This window comes from Stegostoma tigrinum, unplaced genomic scaffold, assembly GCF_030684315.1.
Source record: "Stegostoma tigrinum isolate sSteTig4 unplaced genomic scaffold, sSteTig4.hap1 scaffold_180, whole genome shotgun sequence".
NCBI classification, from domain to species: domain Eukaryota; kingdom Metazoa; phylum Chordata; class Chondrichthyes; order Orectolobiformes; family Stegostomatidae; genus Stegostoma; species Stegostoma tigrinum.
Window position 1 is genome coordinate 342,427 of NW_026728120.1, and position 6,000 is coordinate 348,426.

Here is a 6,000-nt window from a genome sequence, read left to right on the forward strand (position 1 = left end):
TTTTAAGCTGGTTGGTGGAAAGTATAGAGGGGATGTCAGAGGCAGATTCTTTACGCAGAGAGTTGTGGGAGCATGGAATGCGTTGCCAGCAGCAGTTGTGGAAGCAAGGTCATTGGGGTCATTTAAGAGACTGCTGGACATGTATATGGTCACAGAAATTTGAGGGTGCATACATGAGGATCAATGGTCGGCACAACATTGTGGGCTGAAGGGCCTGTTCTGTGCTGGACTGTTCTATGTTCTATGTTCTATGAATTTTTTGACCTGGGGTGGGTCAGCGTTGGGAGTTCAGTGATTGGAATGAATTCTCATGAAGGTAGCGAGAGGGATACTACACGTGAATAGATCGATGTTTTGAGAAGAGGATGAGATATGAGCAAAAGTTTAATTGATGTGGAAGACCAGCCACAATCATCATCGATGGTGGAGCAGGCTTGAGCAGCCATGCAACATTGTGCTGCCGCTATTTGACTTGTTCTGTGGAAAGGAAGGAAAATGGTCCAAGTGTCAAAAATGATGAAGACCACATCATTCTACAACCTCAAAATTTGATTGTGTTCAGCATATTATCACTCCTGGTACCCCTAAATCCTGGTCTATCATCTCAGCAGCTCGACTCTGCCCATAAGCTGGTTACTTGTGACATTTTTGAGGGATCTTCCCAAGTCTGAAAATCATTTTTGTTTTTGTAGAATCAGAGTTGGCCAGTGTGGAAGGAGGTCGTTTGGCATATCATAGCTCTTTGAAGTAACTCCCCAATTCGTCCCCCTCTGCTTGGCAATGACTTGAACCACTTATAAAATCTCTTTAATGGAGGGAAACTTTGAAGGCGTCTGAAAGGAGTCTTCACAATCCCAGAATACAACTGAGCCTTATTAAGTTGTTAGTTCTGACGGTCAAGAGCTTGATGAAAGAGGATTGTTTTAAAAAGTGCCTTAAAAGAGAAAACGTACAGAGGCTAAGAGGTGTAGGAAGTTAGCGAGTTTTGGGAAGATTTGTTGCTCGGGTTGAGGTTCGGGATGTGAGTTTGCTCGCTGAAGGTGCAGGAAGTCTCTTCTTGGGTTTGAAGCCGACACAATTAAATGTTTGGCAACTAGTAGTGGGCCGTTTAACATCAAGAGTGGGCAAGAGGACATAATTAGACGAGTGCAGATATCCTGAAGTATAGTTGGACTGGTGGAGATTACGAAAATAGCGATAGGCGTAGCCAAGGAACGATTTGTAAACAAAAATGAGAATTTAATAAAATTACTGTTTATCGTATCAGTCAGGTAGAAAGTACAGAGAAGAGGATTTGGTTCAAGGTGAGACTCGGGCAGTGGAGTTTTAGACGACGTCAAGTTTTCAATGGGCAAATGTGGGACTCCAACAGGGAATGCATTGGAATTGTCAGGTCCAGAAGTGAAGTAGTTCCAGATGAAGGTTTCACTGCTAATGAGCCAAGACAAGAGACAGGTAGGCAGGATTGAAAAGATGTAAAGAGACAGCTTTAGGGATTGCATGAATGTGTGGTCGGACGTTCATCATGGGATAAACAAGATGCCAAGGTTGTGCTGAGTCAAGCGTAATATTACATTGTTGCCAAGGCGGAGTAATGCAATCAGTAGGTAGTGAATAGAGATTGGTGTGGGGACCACAAAGTGGTCTTCCCAGTTTTAAATTGTTATCTCTACATAGTTGCGCAACTTAATGTTCTGTTCAAAAGGCATTACTGACAAGGAAACAGAAGTTAGCCATTTGTTTACTTGTCAATATATCTTGATTTTTCCACCATGTTCTCCAATTAATAACACAACATGTGCACTGTACGAACTGAACTGTTCAAACCTTAAAAGGAGATGTTAAAATTGTGGAATGTAAAGTTAAATTTATTTCATTGAAAATTTGAATAAATTACATGAAGGTTTGACCAAGACTGCAAGGAATTAGACGGAACATCAGATGAATAAAACAAGCAGTCGTAAGGTGGTATGAGCTGGACGCTCCTGAAGAAAGAGAACGCAGCCAACCTTTCTTCCATCAGGGGGATTAATTGTGTGGTGTCAGACACAGTCGATTCAATCATTCCTTCTGTCTTTACTGTCTGACTGGACTGTGGTTGTAATATTTCCTTTTTTAAACGCTCAAGGTTAGACATACTTCACTTGACATTCTCATTTTATAAATTTTAAGAAGTTGACTTATTGTCAAGTCACGGTAGAATTGAAAACACATTCTATAAGTGTTTGAAGTTAGAAGTCACATGACACCAGCTTATAGTCCAACAGGTTCATTTGAAATCTCACAAGCTTTTGGAGTGCAGCCCCTTCATCAGGTGCAGTTCGTGAGGTGACCACAGGGAGACACAGCTTATCAGCAGAGAGATCAAAAGATCATAGAATTGGCGTGAGTGGAGTGTCAGATAATAACTCTATACAGGTGACCAAGAGTGTTAGAGGCAAGTAAAGCGTTTATAAAGTCAATGTCAGTGCTGTGTTGTCATGATAATCAGGCAGCGCAACAGGAATGTACAAAAGGTGACATCTCAGGTCAGACTCTGACTTGTAGTTTAGAGGCTTGTGTTCAGAATCTGCCTGAGAGTTTTAACCTTTATTTCAAAAGCAAGAATTTATAAGATACCACACTGACTGTAACTACAAGTTGTGTGTTTCTTCAACAAAATATCTGCAAACAAACAAACATCCTGGATGAAGACTTATTATCTGACACTCCACTCACACCAGTTGTAGGATGTTTTGATCTGTCTGCTTATCAATTGTGTGTCTGTGTGTTTACCTCCCTGACCGCACCTGATGAAGGGACTGCACTCCCAAAGCTTGTGTGATTTCAAATAAACCTGTCAGATTATAACCTGATGTCATGTGAGCTCTGACTTTGTCTATCCTAGTCCAACACCAACACCTCCACATTATAACTGTTTGGAACCAAGTCAGTGCAACAGGTACATATCGAACATTTGACTTCGGAAGAATGCCTAGTGCTGAAAAATTCATTAATAACAAAAGATTTCTTCATTATGCCATCTATCGTAACATGCTGCGTCTCACAGTCAGAATGAAAGGATGGCCACTTGAATTTCGCAGGGCCAAGAACAGTTATGGACATTTTTAGCATGGGAGGAGGCCATTCAACCTATTTTATCTGTCCCAGCTCTCTCCCAGCACAAGAAAATTAATCCTTCTCTCGAACTCATTCCACATATTTCACAGAATTGAAATATTTAGGTACATACTTAGGAGTTTTTAACATCAAGTGAGCAGTTCTCGCACTTCACCTTGTCACTAAAAATGGAAAACGTGACTTAGAAAGAGTGGGTCTTTATTTTGTTCTGTTTTGATGATGAAGCAGATGCAAGTCGAAGTGCTGGAACTGGCCTCTTGAACTTACCAACTGTTCAACGTGTATAAAATGATTTCTGTGCGCATCTACTAAAAGCAGTTTTATGGAAGGAAAAGGTACCAAAGAAGATTTGGTGTATTGTGCTTGATGCTATTATACGCCAACCTGTGAAAACAGAACTCTACGACTGAGTGTTGAGTTCTGAGAGGGGGCTATCTTGTTTGAATTTACATTGCTAAGCCTAGGCCTATTTTCCCAACAGCAAAATTGGTAATCCAGCAAGAAATGGAAATTTCTCACATTTGTTGGCTGTAAGTGTCTGTTTAAAGTTTCCTTATATACAGGTGCTTAACCTGCTTTTACAGTTGGAACATTTGTTGTGCCAATGAAAATTTTTTGAATGGTTTCACCTCCAGTTTTCCTGTTTATACATATTTGGTATTTTTTCAGGGTGAGGACTATCTGCAAAATCTGAGATTGGGTTTTGAAAGACAGCAGCCTTTGTTTTGGAGAGATAATGGGAACTGCAGATGCTGGAGAATGCGAGATAACACCGTGTGGAACTGGATGAAGACAGCAGGCCAAGCAGCATCTCAGGAGCACAAAAGCTGACGTTTCGGGCCGAGAACCTTTTTCAGAAAATGGGGAGGGGGTGCGGGTTCTGGAATAAATAGGGAGAGAGGGGGAGGCGGATGGAAGATGGATGGAGGAGAAGATAGGTGGAGAGGAGAGTATGGGTAGGGAGGCAGGGAGGGGATAGGTCAGTCTGGGGAGGCGGGACAGGTCAAGGGAGCGGGATGAGGGGAAATAGGGGTGCGGCATGAGGTGGGAGGGGGGATGGGTGAGAGGAAGAATAGGTTTGGGAGGCAGGGACGAGCTGGGCTGGTTTTGGGATGCAGTGGCAGGACAGGAGATTTGGAAGCTTGTGAAATCCACACTGATACCATTGGGCTGCAGGGTTCCCAAGCAGAATATGAGTTGCTGTTCCTGCAACCTTCGGGTGGCGTCATTATGGCACTGCAGGAGGTCCAGGTTGGACATGTCCTCTCAGGAATGGGAGGGGGAGTTGAAATGGTTCGTGACTGGGAGGTGCAGTTGTTTATTGCAAACTGAGCGTAGGTGTTCTGAAAAGCGGTCCCCAAGCCTCTGCATCGTTTCCCCAATGTGGAGGAAGCCACAACGGGGACAGCGGATGTTTAGGATATTTCTTAAGCATTGATTTTCATTCAGAGTTGGTTGGATTTTGCTGAAGCAATAGACATAACTCACTATGACATAGACAATGTCAGAGTTAATGTTTCGCGTCCTGTGACCCTTCCTCAGATCTCACTCTTCACTGATGCTGCCAGACCTGCTGAGCTTTTCCAGCAACTTCTGCTTTTGTTGCTGATTTACAGTGCCCACAGTTAGAACATAGAACAGTACAGCACAGAAAAGGCCCTTTAGCCCACAATGTTGTGCCGACCATTGATCCTCATGTATGCACCCTCAAATTTCTGTGACCATATACATGTCCAGCAGTCTCTCAAATGACCCCAATGACCTTGCTTCCACAACTGCTGCTGGCAACGCATTCCATGCTCTCACAACTCTCTGCGTAAAGAACCTGCCTCTGACATCCCCTCTATACTTTCCACCAACCAGCTTAAAACTATGACCCCTCGTGCTAGCCATTTCTGCTCTGGGAAATAGTCTCTGGCTATCAACTCTATCTATGCCTCTCATTATCTTGTATACCTCAATTAGGTCCCCTCTCCTCCTCCTTTTCTCCAATGAAAAGAGACCGAGCTCAGTCAACCTCTCTTCATAAGATAAGCCCTCCAGTCCAGGCAGCATCCTGGTAAACCTCCTCTGAACCCTCTCCAAAGCATCCACATCTTTCCTATAATAGGGCGCCCAGAACTGGACGCAGTATTCCAAGTGCGGTCTAACCAAAGTTTTATAGAGCTGCAACAAGATCTCACGACTCTTAAACTCAATCCCCCTGTTAATGAAAGCCAAAACACCATATGCTTTCTTAACAACCCTGTCCACTTGGGTGGCCATTTTAAGGGATCTATGTATCTGCACACCAAGATCCCTCTGTTCCTCCACGCTGCCAAGAATCCTATCCTTAATCCTGTACTCAGCTTTCAAATTCGACCTTCCAAAATGCATCACCTCGCATTTATCCAGGTTGAACTCCATCTGCCACCTCTCAGCCCATCTCTGCATCCTGTCAATGTCCCACTGCAGCCTACAGCAGCCCTCTACACTGTCAACGACACCTCCGACCTTTGTGTCGTCTGCAAACTTGCTGACCCATCCTTCAATTCCCTCGTCCAAGTCACTAATAAAAATTACAAACAGTAGAGGCCCAAGGACAGAGCCCTGTGGAACTCCACTCACCACTGACTTCCAGGCAGAATATTTTCCTTCTACTACCACTCGCTGTCTTCTGTTGGCCAGCCAATTCTGTATCCAAGCAGCTAAGTTCCCCTGTATCCCATTCCTCCTGACCTTCTGAATGAGCCTACCATGGGGAACCTTATCAAATGCCTTACTGAAGTCCATATACACCACATCCACAGCTCGACCCTCATCAACCTTTCGAGTCACATCCTCAAAAAACTCGATAAGGTTTGTAAGGCATGACCTACCCCTCACAAAGCCGTGTTGACT

General features: G+C 43.8%; 1 protein-coding gene across 1 annotated transcript in view; it reads left to right on the forward strand.

Moving 5' to 3' along the window:
• Window positions 1-5,101, forward strand: part of LOC132207858 (uncharacterized) — a 123,880-nt gene extending 118,779 nt beyond the window's left edge. The window contains exon 8 of the mRNA XM_059643692.1: window positions 3,790-5,101. The gene's annotated coding sequence lies outside the window, so the exon portion shown is untranslated. The remainder of the gene's footprint in view (window positions 1-3,789) is intronic.
• Window positions 5,102-6,000: the final 899 nt, after the last annotated feature.